Raw genomic sequence first — 24567 nt, 5'->3', positions numbered from 1 at the left:
ATCCTTAGTGATTTTTTAATATACTTTTTTTTTAAAGTCATTTAGGTTCACAACAAAAGGTACAGAGATTTCCCATATACCGCCTGCTCCCACACAGGCCTAGATCACCTCCCTCAATATCAATATCCCCCACCACAGTGGTACATTTGTTGCAATTGCTAACCTACTTTGGGACATTTCATAGTTTATATTAGAGTTCCTTCTTGGTGTTTTGCAGTCTCTGCATTTGGAAAAATTTAAAATGGCATGTGTCCACCTTTATAATATCATACAGAGTAGTTTCACTGCCTTAAATCTTTTGTATTCTGCCTATTAATCCCTCCTTCCCTTCAACCTCTGACTACCACACATGTTTTTATTGTCTCTATAGTTTTCCCTTTTCCAGAGTCATATGGTTGGAATCATACAGTATTATTTAGTTTTTTCAGATCGGTTTATTTCACTCAGTAGTATGTATTTAAATTTCCTCTATGCCTTTTCGTGACTTCATAGCTCATTTCTTTTTAGTGCTGAATAATATTCCATTTTGTGAACATATCACACTTTATGCACTCACCTACTAAAGGGCATCTCGATTGTTTCCAAGTTTGGGCACTTATGAATAAAGCTGCTATAAACATCCAGGTACATGGTTTTTGTTTTGTTTTGTTTTGTTTTGTTTTTGTGGACATTGGCTTTCAATTGTTTTTTTTTGGCAAATGCCAATGAGCATGATTGTTGGATCATATGGTAAGCCTATGCTTATTTTTCTAGAAACCACCAAACTCTCTTCCAAAGTGACAGTACCATTTTTCATTCACACCAGCAATGAATGAAAGTTCCTGTTGCTCCATATCCTCTCCAACATTTGATGTTGTCAGTGTTCCAGATATTGGTCACACTAATAGGTATACAGTGGTATCTCATTTTTGTTTTCATTTGCATCTCCCTGATGACATATGTTGAGCATTTTTTCATATGATTATTTGTCAAATCCATGTGTTCTGTGAAGTGTCTGTTAAGATTTGTGAGACCCATTTTCTAATCAGGTTGCTTGTTTCTTGATTGTTGACTTTTGATACTACTTAACAAACTTTGAATGACAATCCTTTTTCAGATGTATCTTTTGCAAATACTTTCTCCCAGTCTATGGCTAGTCTTTTTGTTCCTTGGTGTATAATTCTTCTTATACATTGTCAGATTTGATTTGTTAGTATTTTGATGAGAAGTTTTATATGTATGGTCATGAGAGGTATTCCTAGTTTTGGTATTAAGATAATGCTCACTTCATAGAATAGGTTAGGAAGTATTCCCTATCCTTCTATCTTTTGAAAAAGATTATAAAGAATTGGTATAATTTCTTCCTTAAATGTTTGGAAAAATTCACTTGTGAACCCACATAGGACTGATATTTTCTGTTTTGGAAGGTCATTAATTATTGACTTACTTTTTTAACAGATACAAACAGATACTTATTCAACTTGTCTATTTCTTCTTGTGTGATTTTTGATAAACTGTGCCTTTCAAGGAATTGGTCCATTTTATCTAAGTTAACAAATTTGTGGGCATAGAGTTGTTCATATTTAATGACTTTTTTTTTATCTGCTTAAACAATAACTTAAGGAATGTATCCATTTCTTTAATAAGAACTAAGACTGTCTAAATCTTGTATTTCTAATATCTTTTGCTGTTTATATTTTAATCTATATTATTAGTCCATACAAGTTTAGAACTGTCTTAATTTTATGTTGCATTGTTTTTTATTACGTGGTAATTTTTGATAGTAATTCTGTTATCTTATACTTTATTTTGTCTCATGGTAATGCTATGATGCATAGTTTCTTGGTGTATTTTTTGTATAATTTTACTTTCACACTTTACGTATCTTCCAGTTTAATAAATGTTTCTTAATAGTATGTAACTTTTTTGCTTTTATTTTCTCTTTTGAAAAATTTCCACATATATTTATGATAGTGACATAAATTTGGACTTAAGCATACAATGCTATTCTGTCTTTCCTATTTGCCCAATTGATCTTTTATGTTATTTTAATTTTTTATCATCTTATACATTTATTTGAATACAAATATTTCAGAGTATTTCAATGCTAACCAAGATCTTTTTTGAAATTATATGCTACTGGTTTCAAATATTTAAATTCCAACTTATTCTACTACACCCATGAAACATTATTTTTTATTGTTTTATAAAATCAGTGCTTAAGAGACTTAGCTATACACTTGTAAGTTTATTCGGTCTTTTTATGAAGTGAATATTTGCTCCCCTCCCCTAATTCATATGTTGAAATCCTAATCCTCAATATGATGGTATTAGGAGTTGGGGGTCTTTGGGAGATAATTCGGTGATTAGGAAATAAATTATAAGAGAGGAAGGTTTCCTAAAGGTAAACAAACTGCATTCTGTACCTGATCATTGGGAGTCAAAATTATGAGTCATATATTGGTGAACATGTTTGCTCAGAGCATAAAGCATAAACGCACATCAAGAGTGCTGATGTTGATTACCCAAAGACAATGGGAGTCTAGGCTGTGGAGGTAGTTTAAGAATGAAAAATTCAGGTTCAATGGAAGATAATGACTACTGGAAGCTTTTGCAGGATACCTAGTAAACTGCTTGAATTCTAGGCATAAAGGTTGAGTATTATGGACTAAATTTTTGTGTCCCCCCCAAAGTCATGCTAAAATCCTAACCCCCAGTGTGATGGTATTAGGGGGTGGGGCCTTTGAGAAGTAATTAAGCTGTGAGGGTGGAACCCTTAAGAATGGGATTAAAGCCTTTATAAAAGAGACCTTCTTATCTCTTCCTCCATATGAGGCCCCAGGAAGAAGATAGGTCTATAAACCAGGAAGCACATTCTCACCAGATCCTGAATCTACTAGCACCATGATCTTGGACTTTTAAGCTTCCAAAACTTTAAGAAATATATCTTTGTTGCTTAAGCCACCAAGCCTATGATTGTTTCTTATAGTAGCCAGAACAGTTCAAGAAAGGTCTTTATTTCTTTCTGCATTTCATATTTCTCAGCCAGTACATATTCTGCTCCTGAGATCCTCCAATGGCAAACACAAATACAAACTGCATTTTCCTTGCTATAGATTTCTAGGTTAACATCTTGATCTCTAGCCCGTTAAAAGACACCACTCTACTGTCTTCTGGCTTCAGTTGTTGTTGAGGAGATAACTATTGGTCTGGTAGTTGCTCCTTTAAAAGCAATTCACTTTTTCTAATTATTGCTCATTGACTATTTTCTGGTTTTGTTTTCTCTGATGGTTTGCATTTTTTCAATATTTGTCTAGGCCCAGATTTTTTTTTTTTTTTTTCCCCTGATCCCACCTGGAATTTTCAGAAAACTCTGGAATTTGTGGATTAGTGTCTTTCTTCAGCCTTGGGGTATGTTCAGTCAATATATCTTCATATATTGTCACTTCTAACATTCTCTTTCATTTTCCTTCTGAATCTCAAATTAAATATATGTTGGATGGTTTACTGGAATTTTCTAGAACAACTTATCTGTTTAAATTATTTGAGACCTGAGATAAAGGTTTACTTTTCAAAAGGAAATTTGCCTTTGTTTTTCAAAAGGAAATTTGTGTGGAGAACCATTATTGTTGAACATATCATGGTAAAACCTTTACTAGATAATGACAATGTAAATTTGAGTTATTAACTCTGGTGAGATATTCAAGAGTAACACTTTAGAAGGGACTTTCCTTTCTTTTCCCTAAAGTATTCCCATATGCCTTCTGCTTCATCATTGGAGGTTCCCCATTACACTTAAGCATACACTGAACTTGGTTTTGTTTTGCCCTGAGCTCATAAGGCCATATAATATGGTATTTAAATCCATTTGAGAACCAAGGATAAAATACTCTTATTTAAAAATACTTTAAAGTATGAATATGTGACTATAATGAAAATACATCTGTATTATAATTTTAAATTTAAATCAAATATAATACAGAAACTCTTTTACCAAATATGCTTTTTTTTCAGTTGACTTAAAGAAAAAGTATAATTTGTCTCTTTAGTTTGCACACTTATTTTTGTTTCCATGCATTATTGCATCAATGACAAGGAAGTGTAACCTGGTGGGAAGATTATGCTTAGAGCCCTCAGGTTACTGATATGACTAGATTGTCATGGTGGGAAATCATGTTGGCTATAGCGTGACATTTGTTAAAATGATACAGTAATAAAGATAGTAGTTAAATACCTCTGGGTGAATAGTTATGGTAAACAAGACTTAAGAGCGTGACAGAATCACTTGAGTTTTGGCCAACCCTATAGCTGGGCTCCACTCTAAGAATTTTGCTATAGTAGGTCTGAGATGGGAACCTCAAAGTTTCATTTTTAAGAAGTTCCCAAGCACTGCTAGTCACTGTGGTAGAATATAGTAATGTGTAGGAAATTAATTTTAACCTAACCTAACTGGGGATTGCTGAAGAATGTGACTAATCATGTGTACAGTCAAGTAAATGTAATGTCAGGGACAACCATAGGAGGTACTGATAAAAATTTATATAAAACAAGTTATCAAAGTAGGCTTAATGTATGTATTGATGCAAACTGAGTAACTTCTTACTGCTTGCTAAAGCTTAACGGTAGCATTATTTTTTTTAAACACTTTTAAAGTTATTTATTTACTTTTTGAGAGAGAGACAGAGAGTGATCAGAGAAGGGCAGAGAGAGAGAGAGAGGGACAGAGAGAGAGAATCCCAAGCAGGCTCTGTGCCATCAGCACAGAGCCTGACATGGGGCTTGATCTCATGAATCCATGAGATCATGACCTAAGCCAAAATCAAGAGTCAAATGCTTAACTGACTGAGCCACTCAGGTGTCCCAACAGTAGCTTTACTTACAGAAAAATAGTACTGAAAATCCTTTATGAATTTTTACTCACGTAGCGACCACCTACATACATGCACCATGATTTCTTTTATCAATAATAAACTTAACTAATACTATAATTATGAATTGGCATATTTCCTTGGGTAGTGATTTCTTGTTTCCCTAGAATACTTCATAAAATGTTATGAAGTAACATCAGGAGAGATTTTTCACCTGCTCTCTTGCCATGTTCTCCCCTGTGTCTTTGTCTCTCTTGTCATTTTCTGTTTCTTTTCTCTGCTTCTCCTGTTCTTTTTTGCCTCAACACTACCAAACACTCTTCCATTGGTTTTAGTTACTTCTTAGAGACATAGGAACAGTGACCTAATGTGCTAGCTTCATGAGGTGAGGCAAGAAAAACCATAATGCCCTTCACTAACTTTTCTCCGAGGAAGATATAAATCTCTCTTAGTTCTCCAAAGTACAAGTTACATAGCTGTTATGGCATTGACCACTTGGCATTAAAATGAAGGAAGACCACTGCAAAGAAAAACCCAGCATTGAACCTGTAAGATGAATATATAAACCCTCAGAGCTCTGGAGCACAATCTCCTGCAGAAATTTCTTACTTCTAGTTCCCAGTCCAGTTGTAAGCTAATGCACTACCTCAGAGTTTGTCTTCTCTGTCTGCTCTTCCCACAAAACTGTCTCCAGTCTTCTGCTCAAAGGGGCATTGGTCTTCTGAACTTTCCATTTTGATCTGTGAGGATCTTCTTTGACAGACTAACCATAATTGTATGGGAGTAGGGGAAAGAAAGTCAAAAGTTCATATAACTATGGTATATCAGAGATGTAATTATCATGAAAGTAATGAGATTTATGCCTTAGGGTCCTTTCTTTCATGGGCATGTTCCAAGGTTTGGGGAAGAGTCCTAGCAATGTGTCTGTAAGTTTGTGTAACATTTGCAAAAAATAAGATATTTTAACAATAACATGTTAGCTAAATCTACTATCACTTTCCACTCTCTTATTTTTTTCTCTGTCAGATTTCCTCTTAGTGAATGGTGGTATTGGAATGATAAAAGCCTTTTTTTTTTTTTTTTTAGAGATCAAGCTTCAAGGAAAATGAGTAAGAGATATATTTAGTTTGGTTATAGCCTAATGCTACTTACACATATATTTATCACTGGTTGTCCTCATGTAGAAAAGACTTCTAGGAATACTCTACCTTCCACTGTGCTAAGTCACCTAGCATTGTGCACAGGAGGTATACCTTTGTAAAGAAAAACAAACAAACAAACAAAAGGTTGTGATGAACAGAGTCAGAAGATAGTGAGTGGAAAAGCCTTACAATCAACAGAAAAATATGAAGATATATATGAAGAAGTCAAAGTGGAATTTTTACCTGCCAGAAAAAGAACTTGCTATTGCAATGAATGAATTGAAAATTTAATAAATCTTTATTAAAATCATGAAATTGAACTTTTTTTTTAGAATTCCTGTGTTTTTAGGGAACTCGAAGCAGTATCGTAAAAATAAACCCAGACCTCTTAAAGGAGAACAGCATGGGCTGTTTATTCAAAGATTGCTATAGCAAGGGAGTCAACCACTGTGGAAAGCAAGATGAAGTCACTCATGTCAAGCAGTAATTTATGTCAAGCAGAGATGCAAGCATCCAAGAAGCTAAGACCAGATATCTCTGAAGCCAGCCCTGCCTGATAACACTCACAACTGATAACCAGCAGAAACAGAGGAGGTCGGTGAAGCCTCAAGACTGATTAAATCCCTTTATAATGGGAGGAATTTTGGAGCAAACTGTCAGACTTTCTTGACACTGACTCCTTCACCTCTGACCACATCAAAAAGGCAGCTGCCACTGAAGGCTCTGAATCTGCCCAGTTGATCTGTGAACAGAACAGAGATCCTCCACTGCTTAAACATAATAAACAGTAAGTGCCGAGAGCCGATCTAGACCAGACCAAGGCCTTATCTCAACTAATGCTCATAGACTGACTTTGCATTAACCTCCTACCCCCTCTTCCTACCCCCTGTTCTATCTTGTTTGTGTTGTGGAACTTGTCTTGTGCTTTGCTTTGTGTGATGTGTGAGAAGCCAAGTTTAAACACGTGGTGAAATGTAATTGAGTTTGGAATCCTGAATCTGCTTTATAATTATGTTAACCTTGCTTCATGAGTGAATAAAGCTGACATTGTAGAAAGATACAGATCATGTGTGTGCCTTCATAGTGTGCTCATGACAGCCACCGTTCTTGAGTTTGGCAGAGATTCAAAGACAGGCAGAGGGTGGGAAAGACTTTATAGTAGGATGTAAAGAAGACTTCGGATGTGCACTGACTGACAGCCGTTGGCATGGAGAAGCTTAATAGAAGCAAGACATCCTATGTGATTAGTAAAATCAATATTTGGCTTTCCCCAGTGCCTAAGTTGGAAAAGGAAGCAAAACTTAGAGGAGCTTTCAGTTATAAATCAAAACCCAGTTGTGTGGGACCAAATAATATAAGGATTGTATGTTAGCCTCTGGGAATGGCTGTTGGCTATAGTAGTCTGACTCCCTATTCTGATTATTATAGATAGTAGGTTGACTTCCTGGGTTCATTGCTGAAGATTATGGGTTAGAGTTACAGATATAGATAGATATAGATATAGATATAGATATAGATATAGATAGACATAGATATAGATGATATAGATAGACATAGATATAGATACAAATATAGATGATAGATACAGACAGGTAGTCTGACTTTTGTCCTTTTGTATATTTAATCTCTCAGTACAATAGAGAATTTTTATGTTGGAGTCCAACATCACTTGTTTTGGGCATCCAAATTATTTGAATGTATGTGCATCTGATGCTTCTTGCCCTGATGACATATGATGTTTTGGAATGGTGTTCATAGTATCCATCAACTTCTTTACATTTGGAATTTGTGGCAATTACCTTCTCATTGCAAACAAATACTATCTTTTATGTCTAACTTTTATATTCATAATTATGTATAATATTTCCTATGGATCCTAACCACCAGATATAAAAGCTTCAGATCCAAAATTTTGGGTCTCTTTCTGCTCAAAGACTTTTGTGCAGTTGGGCCTTTAGTGCTATTTGTCTTTATGCAAATTACTAAGAAAGAAAGATACTGAGGATATGAATGTACAATTTTGATTTAAATACATTCATCCCTCAATACTTATAAAACTTACTTAAACAGAGTTGTTAGTTTATGTTTTAAATGTAAGAGTCTAAGGGTGCCTCGTTGGCTCAATCGGATAAGCCTCTGACTTTGGCTCAGGTCATGATCTCACAGTTTGTGGGTTTGAGCCCTGCATCAGGTTCTGTGCTGATAATTCAGAGCCTGAAGCCTGCTTCAGATTCTGTATCTCCCTCTCTCTCTACCCCTCCCCTGCTCATGCTCTCTCAAAAATAAATAAGTGTTAAAAAAAAATAAAAAATAAATAAATGTAAGAGTCATTGTTTACTAAAACACATGGTTATGAATAGGATCACACTAGGAAATAATGCAAATAGAAGAGAGCTTAGGACAAAGGTTTAAAGTTTGTCAACATTTTTAAGTTTTGTTGAGGAAAAGAGAGAAGAAGTGGGTGAAAAAGCACTGTAACCTCTCTGCATTGCTTGAATTCACCTTTGGAGTAAAGGGATCTCTTGTTTGAATCAAACATTTCAGTAGGCCTTCTCTGTTCAAAGTTAAAATCAAGATCCTATTCAGGAACATTCAATAGGGGTCTATCTGTTCTGCATAATAATATAAAAAGATTTCTTTATTGTGTGCCTGGTAATAGGTAACATCTTTCACATGTGATTGCCTTTAGGAGCATTTCCCCTTGATATAGATTTGTACTTTGCTGCCTGTGTAAATTGTTATTAGAATCAATTGTATTCTCTCCAGGAGATTAGGAGCAAATCCATAGGAAATGGGGCTTATCTTGAACACATATTATTGGGGCACATAGGAGTTGACCAGACTGATAATGTCAAACCACTCTGGACTTTTCCACTGTTTTCCTTATAAGGGCACTCTAGGTTGAATAACTCAGGCTTTGCAGAATGCATTATTATCAGCATTATCTTTTAGTAATTTCCCCCCTGAAAGGAATGACCATTCCACCTGTCAAGTAAGACACAATTACAATTCAGGGCTTGGTGGGAGAAGTATTTAGTAATGAGGTAGTATAAAAAAGTGACTGCAAACAGATGTGCAGGTCTGAGGAAGGTTTCTCTGAAGAACTGACTTCCAAATTGAGTGTTTCGTTTGAAAAGGAAAATGAGATAGTGAAGAGTGTGGGGGCAACATTCCTAGCATAGATAATAGTATAGACAAAATTCTATAGGCAAATGTGATTGTAGGGTTGTGCCACTGAGGAAAGGAAAGGACAATGAATCTGGAATAAAAGAATTAAAAAAATGCATTATCAAAATTTGCTGTTACCAGGCTAAGCAGGGGTAATATCAGAGAACCTCTATGGGGACATGGCATACTAAATTTGAGAATTTAAATTTTTCATAAGAATTCCTTTATATTTGGTGATAATGTTTACATTACCTTGATATATGACATAACACTTCAGAAACTGTGATAATTTTGCCAAAGGTGTATTTTGTGTCAAAACATAAATCAGGACGTAAATGAGAAAAAACTACTTAAAAGGTTTATTGCAGGGTCCAAGGGGGAGGAGAACTATTCTAATAGGAAGAACACACTGACCACAGGATCAACAAATATCTCAAATGTAAGGCAAAAAGGACTTTTTTAAAGAGGGAGGGTTGAAAAAGATTAGAAAGAATGGGTATGGTTAAGTGGGATAAATATGTGATCCAATCAGATAGTTGATTAGGGAATGTTTTCCCCAGAGATAGGTTTCTGTTCTGGAGGAGCTGTTGAGAAGGGGTTATATGCCTACTCAGGGTGGGGAGCAGGGGTCAAAGTCCAGGCAGCAGGAAGTAGGAAAGAAACTTAGCTGAAGTTTGGTCAAGTCAAAATAGCAGATATTTTATCCAGATTAGTCACTGAGTCTGAACAATTCAATTAATCATTTATGAGGCAAAGAATGGCATTTTGTAGGGCCTGCATCTGGCCTTCTCACAGGTAAACAAATGAAATATTCTTGGGTTTTACTTAAGTCATATAGGGAAGAATGATACCTTGCTGTAATCCATTCCTGGAAAACAAAGGTGTGGGAAAGGGGGTTTATTTAATTATAATGTTTTCCAGGATCATGGGGCTTGAGCTAAATTCAATTTTGTCATTGTCATGCTGGTGGGGATACAGAGCAGGAGACAGACAAATGTGAACAATGAAAAAAAATAAAGACTTTTACAAGGGCCAAGATTGGAAGTTTTTATTATTTCAGTGATAGACCAGGGCTGGGAATTTCAGAGAAATAATAGACTAATTAACTCAACAGAATTTAAAGGCAATTTTACTGATAGCACAGAATTCTACAATATGAATGTTTAGAAATATAATCCTTCAAAAGAGTAAAATTATGTTTAGCAGGAAAACAAAGATAAAGCTTAAGATTTCATAGGTAAAATAAATATAGTTTATAAAAAGGAGCAGTGTAAGGCCAAGAATGACTTTCTGAATGAAGACAATTGTGATTGGATTATCTAATTAGACATTGAGTTTTTCAAGTATGCTGGTCAGAATAGGCATAAGTAGAGGGGGCCGGCAACCTCAGTATCTCAGTGATTTAAAATAATAAAATTTTATTCCCTGATCATGTATGACTCTTATGGGTTAGTAGAAGTTCTGTTTGCTACCATAGAAAGATTTTTAAGATCATCTCTTTCTTGTAGTAATTTAACAGCTATAGCCAACACATACTAGCATTTGTTTACCAACCTCTTGTCTAGATTTATGAGTTCATAAAATACATTTCCTATCATAGGTAAGAATTTCACTGTTTTGCCACTGTATAATAGGTATTGCCATCCTTCTAGCTTAGCCTAAGAGTTGCTCACCACCTGCAGCCAATTTATAAACCAATACTACATATGTTAATTCTTCTTTTATACATTACATAACAATATCTACATTACTCAGTGGCTGGATGGGACAACTTATGCTGAGTTATCAATAGATATAGTTCAGTGGCTTAAAACAACAAAGGTTTACATTTCACTCATACTACTAGTCCTTGACAAGTCTGCTTATGTGCTCAATTTTTAATAACCATTTAGGAATCTAGCTGAAGCAGTAACCATTATTTTAATTTTTTTAACCATAAATTCAATTATTGCTTGTTGACATACTAGTAGGAAAGAATACGCTAGAGTATCACAAATTGGCAATTAAATTATCTGACTAGGAAATGACAGATCACTTCTGCTCACAACTCTTCTGCTAGAACAGGGGAACTTGCATGTTATCCTAACATGTGCGCAGAAAGGAGAGAACAAAATACTTGATGACTAACATTAATGACCATCATTGAAATTATGGTGTTATAACTCAGGAAAAAAAAGGAAAGGAGGAGATAAATGTCGAGGACTCTGATTATTGTGGAAAAATGATTAGGAGGCAAGACATTACTGGAATAGACTAACCGAGATGACCTTCAAAAACATTATTTTTTTTTACTTGTTTTATTTTTTATTTTTTAAAAATTTACATCCAAATTAGTTAGCATATCGTGCAACAATGATTTCAGGAGTAGATTCCTTAGTGCCCCTTACCCATTTAGCCCATCCCTCCTCCCACAACCCCTCAAGTAACCCTCAGTTTGTTCTCCATATTTATGAGTCTCTTCTCTTTTGTCCCCCTCCATGTTTTTATATTATTTTTGTTTCCCTTCCCTTATGTTAATCTGTTTTGTCTCTTAAAGTCCTCATATGAGTGAAGTCATATGATTTTTGTCTTTCTCTGACTAATTTCACTTAGCATAATACCCTCCAGTTCCATCCACATAGCTGCAAATGGAAAGATTTCATTCTTTTTGATTTCCAAGTAATACTCCATTGTATAGATATACCACTTCTTTATCCATTCATCCATCGATGGACATTTGGGCTCTTTCCATACTTTGGCTATTGTTGATAGTGCTGCTGTATACATGGGGGTGCATGTGTCCTTTCGAAAATAAATTTCTTTCATTTATCCCGTGGGTAAATGCCTAGTAGTGCAATTGCTGGGTGGTAGGATAGTTCTATTTTTAGTTTTTTGAGAAACCTCCATACTCTTTTCCAGAGTGGCTGACCAGCTTGCATTCCCACCAACAGTGCAAAAGAGATCCTCTTTCTCCACATCCTTGCCAACATCTGTTGTTGCCTGAGTTGTTAATATTAGCCATTCTGACCGGTGTAAGGTGGTATCTCATTGTGGTTTTGATTTCCCTGATGATGAGTGATGTTGAGCATTTTTTCATGTGTCAGTTGGCCATCCGGATGTCTTCTTTGGAGAAGTGTCTATTCATGTCTTTTGCCCATTTCTTCACTGGATTATTTGTTTTTTGGGTGTTGAGTTTGATAAGTTCTTTGTAGATTTTGGATACTAACCCTTTATCTGATATGTCATTTGCAAATATCTTCTCCCATTCAGTCGGTTGCCTTTTAGTTTTGCTGATTGTTCCCTTCCTGCGCAAAAGCTTTTTATTTTGATGAGGTCCCAGTAGTTCATTTTTGCTTTTGTTTCCCTTGCCTCCAGAGACATGTAGAGTAAGAAGTTGCTGTGGGCAAGATCAAAGAGGTTTTTGCCTGCTTTCTCAAGGATTTTGATGGCTTCCTTTCTTACATTGAGGTCTTTCATCCATTTTGAGTTTATTTTTGTGTATGGTGTAAGAATGTGGTCCAGGTTCATTCTTCTGCATGTCGCTGTCCAGTTTTCCCAGCACCACTTGCTGAAGAGACTGTCTTTATTCCATTGGATAGTCTTTCTTGTTTTGTCAAAGATTAGTTGGCCATACGTTTGTGGGTTCATTTCTGGGTTCTCTATTCTGTTCCATTGATCTGAGTGTCTGTTCTTGTGCCAGTACAATACTGATTTGAGGATTACAGCTTTGTAGTACTGCTTGAAATCTGGGATTGTGATGCCTCCTGCTTTGGTTTTCTTTTTCAAGATTGCTTTGGCTATTCCAGGTCTTTTCTGGTTCCATACCAATTTTAGGATTATTTGTTCTAGCTCTGTGAAGAATTCTGGTGTTATTTTGATAGGGATTGCATCGAATATGTACATTGCTTTGGGTAGTGTCGACATTTTAACAATATTTCTTCTTCCTATCCAGGAGCATTAAATCTTTTTCCATTTTTTTGTGTCTTCTTCAATTTCTTTCATAAGCTTTCTATAGTTTTCAGTGTATAGATTTTTCACCTCTTTGGTTAGATTTATTCCTAGGTATTTTATCGTTTTTGGTGCAATTGTTAATGGGATCGATTCCTTGATTTTTCTTTCTGTCACTTAATTGTTGGTGTATTGGAATGCAACCGATTTCTGTTCATTGATTTTGTATCCTGCAACTTTGCTAAATTCATGAATGAATTCTAGCAATTTTTTTGTGGAATCTTTTGGGTTTTCCATATAGAGTATCATGTCATCTGAGAAGAGTGAAAGTTTGAACTCCTCCTGGCCGATTTGGATGCCTTTTATTTCTTTGTGTTGTCTTATGGCAGAGGCTAAGACTTCCAAAACTATGTTGAATAACAGTGGCGAGAGTGGACATCCCTGTCTTGTTCCTGACCTTAGGGAGAAAGCTGTCATTTTTTTCCCCATTGAGGAGGATATTAGCATTGCATCATTCAATGATCTCGAGGAATTTTTCTTCTATCCCTACCTTCTTGAGGGTTTTTATCAAGAAAGGATACTGTATTTTGTCAAATGCTTTCTCTGCATCTATTGAGAGGGCCATATGGTTCTCGTCCTTTCTTTTCTTGATGTAATGAATCACGTTAATTTTTTTGCGGATATTGAACCAGCCCTGCATCCCAGGTATAAATCCCACTTGGTCTTGGTGAATAATTTTTTTAATGTATTGTTGGAGCCGGTTGCCTAATATCTTGTTGAGTATTTTTGCATCCATGTTCATCAGGGAAATTGGTGTGTAGTTCTCCTTTTTAGTGGTGTCTCTGTCTGGTTTTGGAATCAGGGTAATGCTGGCTTCATAGAAAGAGTTTGGAAGTTTTCCTTCCATTTCTATTTTTTGAAACACCTTCAAGAGAATAGGTGTTAACTCTTCCTTAAATGTTTGGTACGATTCTCCTGGAAAATCATCTGGCCCTGGACTCTTGTTTTTTGGGAGATTTTTGATTACTAATTTGATTTCTTTACTGGTTGTGGGTCTGTTCAAATTTTCTATTTGTTCCTGTTTCAGTTTTGGTAGTGTATATGTTGCTAGGAATTTGTCCATTTTTCCAGATTGCCCATTTTATTGGTATATAATTGCTCATAATATTCTCTTATTATTGTTTGTATTTCTGCTGTGTTGGTTATGATCTCTCCTCTTTCATTCTTGATTTTATTTATTTGGGTCCTTTCCTTTTTCTTCTTGATCAAACGGGCTAGTGGTTTATCAATTTTGTGAATTCTTTCAAAGAACCAGCTTCTGGTTTCATTGATCTGTTCTACTGGGTTTTTTCGTTTGTTTGTTTGGTTGTTTTATTTTCTTTTTTTGTTTGTTTTTGGTTTTGGTTTCAATAGCATTAATTTCTGCTCTAATCTTTATTATTTCCTGTCTTCTGCTGGTTTGGGGTTTTATTTGCTATTCTTTTTCCAGCTCCTTAAGGTGTAAGGTTAGGTTGTATATCTGAGATCTTTCTTTCTTCTTTAGGAAGGCCTGGATTGCTATATACTTTCCTCTTATGACTGTCTTTGCTGCGTGCCAGAGGTTTTGGGTTGTGGTGTTATCATTTTCATTGACTTCCATATACTTTTTAATTTCCTCCTTAACTTCTTGGTTAGCCATTCATTCTTTAGTAGGATGTTCTTCATTCTCCGAGTATTTGTTACCTGTCCAAATTTTTTCTTGTGGTCGATTTTGAGTTTCATAGAGTTGTGGTCTGAAAATATGCATAGTATAATCTTGATCTTTTTGTACTTACTTAGGGCTGATTTGTGTCCCAGTATATGATCTATTCTGGAGAACGTTCCATGTGCACTGGAGAAGAATGTATATTCTGCTGCTTTAGGATGAAATGTTCTGAATATATCTGTTAAGTCCACATGGTCTAGTGTGTCATTCAAAGCCATTGTTTCTTTGTTGATTTTTTGATTAGATGATCTGTCCATTGTTGTGAGTGGGGTGTTGAAGTCTCCTGTTATTATGGTATTACTATCGATGAGTTTCTTTATGTTTGTGATTCATTGATTTATATATTTGGGTGCTCCCACATTGTAAATGTTTACAATTGTTAGGTCTTCTTGGTGGATAGACCCCTTGATTATGACATAATGCCCTTCTGCATCTCTTGATACAGTCTTTATTTTAAAGTCTAGATTGTCTGATATAAGTATGGCTACTCTGGCTTTCTTTTGTTGACCATTAGCATGATAGATGGCTACCCATCCCCTTACTTTCAATCTCAAGGTGTCTTTAGGTTAAAGTGGGTCTCTTGTGAACAGTATATAAATGGATCTTGTTTTCTTATCCATTCTGTTACTCTATGTCTTTTGATTGGAGCATTGAGTCCATTGACATTTAAAATGAGTACTGAGGGGCGCCTGGGTGGCTCAGTCGGTTGAGCGCCGACTTCGGCTCAGGTCACGATCTCGCGGTCCGTGAGTTCGAGCCCCGCATCGGGCGCCTGTGCTGACAGCTCAGAGCCCGGAGCCTGTTTTAGATTCTGTGTCTCCCTCTCTCTGACCCTCCCCCATTCATGCTCTGTCTCTCTCTGTCTCAAAAATAAATTAAAAAAAAAAAAAAAAGTTAAAATGAGTACTGAAAGATAGGAATTTATTTCCATTATGATGCTTATAGAGTTGGAGTTTCTGGTGGTTTTCTCTGGTCCTTTCGAATCTTTGTTGCTTTTGATATATATATATATATATATTTTTTTTTTTTTTTTCATCTTTTCTCCCCTCAGAGGGTCCCCCTTAAAATTTGTTGCAGGGCTGGTTTAGTAGTCACAAACTCCTTTAATTTTTGTTTGTCTGGGAAACTTTTTGTCTCTCCTTCTATTTTGAATGACAGCCTTGCTGGATAAAGAAATTCTTGGCTGCATATTTTTCTGATTCATCACACTGAATATATCGTAACACTCCTTTCTGGCCTGCCAAGTTTCTGTGGCTAGGTCTGCTGCAAACCTGATCTGTCATCCCTTGTAGGTTAGGGACTTTTTTTTTTTTCTTTTGCTGCTTTCAGGATTCTCTCCTGCCTGAGTATTTTGTGAATTTGGCTATGATATGCCTTGTTGATGGTCGGTTTTTGTTGAATCTAATGGGGGTCCTCTGTGCTTCCTGGATTTTGATGTCTGTGTCTTTCCCCAAGTTAGGAAAGTTTCCTGCTGTGATTTGCTCACATAACCCTTCTACCCATATTTCTCTCTCTTCCTCTTCTGGCATCCCTATGATTCTGATATTGTTCCTTTTTAATAAGTCACTGATTTCTCTCATTCTTAAATTGTGCTCTTTTGCCTTCATCTCCCTCTTTTTTTCTGCTTCGTAATTCTCTGTAAGTTTGTCCTCTATGTCGCTGATTCTCTGTTCTGCCTCATCCATCCTTTCCGCTGCTGCATCCATCCATGATTGCAGCTCAGTTATAGCATTTTTCATTTCATTATGGCTATTTTTTACTTCTTTTATCTCTGCAGAAAGGGATTCTAATCAGTTTTTGACTCCAGCTAGCATTCTTATTATCATGATTCTAAATTCTGGTTCAGACATCTTGCTTGTATCTGTGTTGGTTAAACACCTGGCTGTTGTTTCTTCATGCTCTTTCTTTTGGGGTGAATTCCTTCATTTTGTCATTTTGAAGTGAGAAAAGGAATTAGTGAGGTAGAAAACTTAAAATCAAAAAAAATTAAAAATATATTAAAATTAAAAAATTAAAAACACACACACAAAAAAAAAATCTAATAAATGATGCTAAATCCTAGGTGTGTTTTGGTCTGGGTGTTGAAAGTGGTTTGACAAATTAGAGAAAAAAAAGGGATGGGGAAGAAATCATTTGAGAATTCGAAAAAATGAATACATTGAAATAGACTGAAATGTGATGATGGGAGTGAAATAGAATTTGAAAAAAATTACACAAAAGTAAACAATATAGTTGGAATAAAATTAAAGAAAAATATTTTAATGAAATTTAAAAATAAAAATGATTTTTTTATCTTTCTGTATTCAAGAAAAAGAAAAGAAACAAAAAAGATAAAAAAAAGAAATCATTTGAAAATTTGAAAAAGTGAATACACTGAATTTGACAAAAATAAAATGATGGAAGTAAAATAGAATTTGAAAAAAATTACGTAAAACCAAAAATATAGTGAAAAAATTAAAGAAAAATATCTTTATAGAAATTGAAGGTAAAAATGAAGTTTTTCACTTTCTGCATTTAAGAAAAAGGAAAGAAACAAAAAAGAGAAAAAAGAAAAAGAAAAAAGAAAAGAAGGAAATCGTTTGAAAATTTGAAAAGGTGAATTCACTGAAGTAGACTAAAATAGAATGATGGAAGTAAGATAGAATTTGAAAAAAATTACACAAAAGTAAAAAAAATAGTAAAAAATTAAAAGAAATATTTTTATTTTATTATTACTATTATTATTATTTTATTTTTGAGACAGAGAGAGACAGAACATAAGCTGGGGAGGGGCAGAGAGAGAGGGAGACACAGAATCTGAAGCAGGCTCCAAGCTCTGAGCTGTCAGCACAGAGCCTGACGCGGGGCTTGAACTCACATACTGTGAGATCATGACCTGAGCCGAAGTCAGGCGCCCAACTGACTGAGCCACCCAGGCGCCCCTAAAAAAAATATTTTTAATAAAAATTGAAAACAAAAATGAATTTTTTCTTTCTGTATTCAACAAAAAGAATAGTGTAAAAGATAAAAAGAAAAAACTAAGAAAGAAAATCGAATAGCTGGACCTGCTAACAGATTGAAATAGAACTGAAATTGCTTCATTTTCCCCTAGAAGTCAGACGATGTAGCACCTTATAGTCCATAAACTAAGTAGGCGGTGAGGCTTGTGTTCTTGAAGAGAGAGGTTGGCCCAGTTGGGCGGAGCTCAGTGTAATGGCTCCATTTTCCACTAGATGGCACTGCTAGGCTACTGGGGTGTATTGTTGCAGAGCAGGTAGGTGCGTATGCGCATGCGCGGTAGAAGTGAAAATGGCGTCACTCAGTTACTCTGTTTCTCATATGGGGACTCTGTTCTCTGCGATCAGCAATCACGCACCCATCCTCTGTCTTCAGCTTTTATCCTCTCCCTGCTTTTTCACTGTCTGTGACCAAGACTCAGGTAGTACCTCTCCCGAGTTTTGTCTCAGATGCGGCTGTTTTCCCTGGCCCCTTACTTCTGAAGGACTGTGGCTTTGGCCCCTTCCGCCCCTCTGTGGGAGGGTCTCACTGAGCAATGGCCAAATGTCGGCTGCACCCAGGAACCCTTGCTGAACCCTGCTGCTGCCGGTGCCCTGAGACTGCGGCCAGGTGACATCCCGCCCCGGTAAAAGTTCGCAAGATAGTGTAGCAGCAGCTTTTCAGGGATTATGGAAAATCACAGCACACATCTGGCACCCGACTTCGCTCGTAACGACCTTGTTCCAGCACCAGCGAATGTGGCTGTTCTCTGGGTTCTGCTGTGACCAGGCGGCTTCAACAGTCTCTACCAAATGTCCTTCCAGCAGTGGAACTGCTTTTCCCTGTGTGGCCCGAGGACCTCCCGGACCCCACTATGTTCCTGAGGATTCACATTTCCCACCAGAGCACCGCCAGGTATTGAGCTGCAGAGTTACAGCCTTTGCGCTCCCCTTGTTTAGTCTTAATGGAATTTAAACCCTCTCCTTTCTCTTTTCTCCCTTTTTAGTTTAGTCCCTGAGTCTATTTCCAATTTTCCACTTTCTCTCCAGCTGCTTTTGGGGAGGGGTGCTTTTCCCGTATTCTCCCCCGCCCCAGTCTCCGTCCTTTCTCCACCTGCAAAGGCCCTGCCTGCCGCCGGCTTCTCTCTCCCCAAGTTCACCTCTCTGCGCCACGTACCTGCTGACTTCTGTGGTTCAGGTTGTGCAGATTGTTGTGTTAAGCCTCCAATCAGTTTTCTAGGTGTGTAGGATGGTTTATTGTTGGTCTGGCTGTATTTCATGGACATGAGACACACAAAAAACTTCCATGCTTTTCTGCCATCTTGGCTCCTCCTATTATTATTATTATTACTTATTTTATTTTTTTACATAAAAGTAGAGAAGTAAAGGTTCAGAAGTGGCACTAACAAAGTAATGCTGACTCCCTCACCTCCACACTTGCCTGACTCGTTTATTCTGATGGTGTAGGTAAATGATGGCGTGTGGCCCTGTACTAAAGAAGGCCTTTAATATGAAGAACATCTTTAGCAAATTTTTAAGTTCAATTAGGAAAAAAAAAATAAGATCATTTTATTCTACAAGCTTTATTATATTATTTGTAATAGGAAGGAATTTTCAAGGGGTATAATGGGATGGAGTTTGGGTTAAGGACATAGGCGGAATAATTCAGACTTGAAATCTCATATATAACTGGTCAATATACAAAATGATACAACCATTAGGAAAAATAATGTGGTAGTTTTTTATAAAGCTAAGCATATAATTATGTATGCATTCCAGACATTTCATTTCTGGATATTTATCCAAGGGGGAAAAAAATCTGTGTTCACACAGATACTTGTATGATTAACAGTTTTATTCAAATCACTAACAGCTGGAAACAACTCAAATGCCCCCCACCTGGGAAATGGATAAACAAATGGGGGCATATCCATAATGAAATGCCACTCAGCAATAGGAAGGAATGAGCTATTGATACACAAAATAAATTATCCATAGTCAGATTGCTGGTGTTTTTCAGAAAACATAAAAGTGACTTTCAAATCTCATCATGGGGTCAAGGATATCTTCTAAAATACTGATTTGTACAGGGAATTGTGTAACTTCAATGAATATAAAGGGCCATGATACATAGGACTCTGTATAAATCTTTGATGAGGAGGTAATTTTTTAAATCCCTGAATTAAAAAGAATAGAAATAGATATTGACATTTTTAGAATTATCCAGAACAGGGAATGCTGTTTCCTTATAATATGGACTACAGGTCCTTAAAGGGCGATAACGCAACCAGGAAATTCATATTAATTTGGAAAGCTAAATAAATCTAAGCTAAGGATATTTCTCAATTCAAGGATTAATTAGCATTCCACTTTTAATCAATTCCTTATTTATTTGGGTAGTGCAAATGGGTACAAGAATTTAATTCTGTATATAATATTAAACGGGAGTGTAAGCACCCCATTCATGTTATACATGAAAAGTGGCTGACACCTGTCATTAGTATCTTCAATTGTCATCCAGAATACAATCAATACTAATTATTATTATTACTAGCAGTAATAATATCCACCCATAAAAGCCCCTACATTCTTCCCTCTTAGACACAGATTTACTCACTAGTATCCTCAACAACAGAGCAGGAGAAGAACACCTCCAGTGTGTCCTCGCTACCAGGTTCCGTGTAAGAGGGACTGACATCATCTGATGTAATCTACATAACATCTTTATGCAGTAAATTTATTCTCTATTTTTAAAATGTAGAAATTGAGGTTCAGAGGGTTTATCTTATCTAATTCACATACCTAGTAAGTGTTGGAGCTTAAAATCCACATGATAATTGTTTTCATATCTCATTGACCACTCCCCTCCAACTTGAAGACTTTGAAGAATATCTGAAAAATATCTCAGCAAATCAATTTTGTTAATTTCATGTAACCAGCAGGGAAGGGCAGCAGAGTGGCATGACAGAATCTTCTTAGAAACTAGGTATAAATTTATGATAAGAAAATAAGTTTAGTACTTTTTTTGTTAAATTGTATTGGTAAAATTTAGGCATAGCCTATCTAATCTATAAAAATATACATATACATGACCATATATTTTTCAAGATAGAATACTTTCAAACACTAATTTCAAGCCAACTATTCTTTAATTCATTGGATGGATTTCAATGAAAAGTTTGAGTAATTATGAGTAATTAACATTAAAACTATCTTATTTTAGAGAGTATTCTATTTTTTAAATCTTGTTTCACCACATATTGCTGACGTCTGTCTCTTTCTCATGGTGAGAGACTGAGCTGGCTGCAAGACAAAGAGAGATTAGTGAAAGGAAGAAAAATTAAAAAAAAAAAAACTCTTTATAGTCTCATAAACAGCATTTATAAGCCTGAATTTTAACATTACAATGGAGTAATTACCTATTGGGAAGGAAAGAAGTAATAAAATACGTCAAGTGATAACTCTAAGCTATTACATCTTCTTTTAAAAGTTTATATGGTCTGGTTTAGCTAGTTCAATTTTTTATGTAACTATTCATATTTGAAGGCTAATCAGCCTCCACTTGCAGACTCAAGAGCATTTATTTAAATTATTATTTATTTATTTTTGTGAGAGAGAAAAAGAGAGCATGAATGGGGTAGGGACAGAGGGAGAGGGGACACAGAATCTGAAGCAGACTCCAGGCTCTGAGCTGTCAGCACAGAGCCTGATTAGCAGCTGATCTGAAAGTTGGTCTTGATCATTCTTTTGATATATTTACTTATTTCTTCTTCCTCCACACCACTGGCAGTCAAATTTCTTAGGTAGCACCAAATACAGGAATTAAAAACTTGAACTGCATATTGAATTTAAAAAGCCTTTATGGCAATGTTTGTCATCTTGGATTCAAGTTAGCTAGTATTCCTTCCAGCAATTTGTCACAAATTTCCATGTATACCATGTCATCCTTATCAAAACTTCTAATGCAGCATTTCATCCAAAGAATAAGTGAGGTATCTGAGGCAGTTAACAAAGGAGAAAAGTTCATTTGGAATGGCCTTTAAGACATTTGGAGTTATCATGTTGCTGATTAATGCTGGAGAATCCCACAGCTTGCAGATCTTTCATTTCAATTTCATCGATAGCATTCAGTAATCCTTCCACAATCATCTAGGGATATTTTATGGTTGAACATTGGTCCATGAAGAGATGTTAACTGTGCAAGGCACTGCAGAGAACCTTGTGCCATATCTGAATCTTTGATTTTTCCACGTACTGTGAGGAAAAGATTCAAAACCCTATTGTCCAAAAGACTCTCCTGCCTGGGCTCTGTTGGCTTTAAGAACACATTTTGTGAAGATTCAAACATAGCTAATAGTGTATACCCAAATTTGGAGGGAGAAAGTTCCAGCTAAAGGCCTGGTTGGGGAGTACAAGGTAACTGCTGCTGAAATACTTAAGACATCTGAATACTGAGTCTGCCCCACCTGATGAACTCCTGTAGAATGTCAACAGTTACCATGAAGATGTGACAACGTCTTCTTCCTGAAAAACTCTTCTGTAATCCCATATTCAGTTCAATGTTGCCCATGTTACTTGAATTTGAGTGTTCACTCAATAGTGCAATTAGAATAAAACAGGGCCGTAGTTTGCACAGTGGGATTGCCACTAATCAACTAGCTGACTTCATGAAAAATGCTTTTGTAGTTAACAGATTTATCTAACAATCCTCCTTTTACAATTAATGCCACTGCAAATAGAATCTGTTCTCGATCATACTTTTGGAGGTTAGGCCTAGGTTAAAAGAAATGTTGATAGTGACTCGATGCTAGCTTTTTCCAAAAGAATCCACTTTCAGACAATTGCTTCCAGTATGGCTGTGGCAGCTTGAAAGAGGACATAGTCCATTTTGCTTTATGCCTTTTATGTGTTTATTTGGAGGGGGGAGAGAGAATCTCTACTCATCATGGATGCCTACGTGGGGCTGGATCTCAGGACCCTGAGATCATGACCTGAACAGAAATCAAGATCAGATGCTTAACCCACTGAGCCACCCAGGCACCGTTGTTTTTGTTTTTTAATCCAGTGACCTTGCTCTAGTACCACAAAGAGGTTAGTGTCTCTCAGAAGATACTTTGGGCAGGTGGCAGCTCATCACCTATTACAATCTTCACAAACTTTCCTCTCCTCTCTTCAGCTGTTACTTCCAAAGAATGAAGTATGAAAATATGCTTATAAACTGTAAATTGTGACACTGATTTCCTAAGTGACAGAAATGTGCTACGTATGCTAACATTGCTCGTTACTGACCTGGGAAGGTGGTGATAGCAGAAGGTGGTGATATCAGCACTCTGGCCAGGTTCTTGAGCTGAACTGGTGAGTTTCACAGCTTTGCTGGAGCCATGATGGTCTGTCATTAATGATGCACCATGCACCGCATTATGGGAGCAGGTGCCCGGGCCAGCCCGTCACACGCAGATTAAATCTCTCGCACTGGCAGAGGTTGTCCCCGCTGCCATAAGTGCCATCTGCACAGCCATGTTGGCAGCCTGAGCTCCGGGTTCTGTGGGGCAGAGACGGTCGGCATAAACAGACTTTCTTGGTGGGTTGCGAGAGCCTAGGTGTCTTGCAGTACAGCACCAGGTGTGGCCAATGGCCAGTATGTACTGTTCTAATCCAATTTCTTTCTTTTTTCTTTTTTTTTTTTTTAATTTTTAAATTTCCATCCAAGTTAGTATATATTGCAATAATGATTTCAGGAGTAGATCCCAGTGATTCATCCCTTATGTATAACACCCAGTGCTCATCCCAACAAATGCCTTCCTTAATGCCCCTTACCCATTTAGCCCATTGCACCACCCAAAGCCCCTCCAGCAACCCTCAGTTTGTTCTCTATATTTAAGAGTCTCTTATGTTTTGTACCCCTCCCTGGTTTTATATTATTTTTGCTTCCATTCCCTTATGTTCACCTGTTTTGTATCTTAAATTCCACATATGAGTGAAGTCATATGATAGTTCTTTCTCTGACTAATTTCACTTAGCATGATACCCTCTAGTTCCATCCACATAGTTGCAAATGGCAAGATTTCATTTCTTTTTTATTTCCAAGTAATACTCCTTTGTGTGTGTGTGTGTGTGTGTGTGTGTGTGTGTGTGTGTGTATACCACATCTTCTTTATCCATTCATTGGTCAATGGACATTTAGGCCCTTTCCATACTTTGGCTATTATCAATAGTGCTGCTATAAACATTGGGGTGCATGTGCCCCTTTGAAACAGCACACCTGTACCCCTTGGATAAATACCTAGTAGTGAAATTGCTAGGTCAAAGGGTAGTTCTGTTTTTAACTTTTTGAGAGACCTCCATACTCTTTTCCAGAGTGGCTGCACCACTTTGCATTCCCACCAGCAGTGCAAAAGAGTTCCTCTTTCTCTGCATCCTCGCCAACAACTGTTGTTGCCTGAGTTGTTAATTTTAGACATTTTGATTGGTGTTAGGTGATATCTTATTGTGGTTTTGACTTGTATTTCCCTGATGATGAGTGATGATGAGCATTTTTTCATGTGTCTGTTAGCCATATTGTCTTTGGAAAAGTGTCTAATCATGTCTTTTGCCAATTTCTTTGCTGGATTATGTGTTTTTTGGGTGTTGAGTTTTATAAGTTCTTTATAGGTTTTGGATATTAACCTTTTATCTGATATGTCATTTGCAAATATCTTCTAAATAATTTGAAGATTAGATAGATGAAATGACTTGTTTTGGTGACTGTGTGTGAAAACTTAAGT

General features: G+C 36.4%; 1 pseudogene; it reads right to left on the bottom strand.

The window, feature by feature from the left end:
• LOC125922424 (exportin-4-like) overlaps nt 1-23322 on the bottom strand; it is a 32294-nt pseudogene extending 8972 nt beyond the window's left edge.
• Nucleotides 23323-24567: the final 1245 nt, after the last annotated feature.

Source organism: Panthera uncia, chromosome B1 (assembly GCF_023721935.1).
Source record: "Panthera uncia isolate 11264 chromosome B1, Puncia_PCG_1.0, whole genome shotgun sequence".
NCBI classification, from domain to species: domain Eukaryota; kingdom Metazoa; phylum Chordata; class Mammalia; order Carnivora; family Felidae; genus Panthera; species Panthera uncia.
This window is presented reverse-complemented; position numbering and strand designations above follow the sequence as displayed.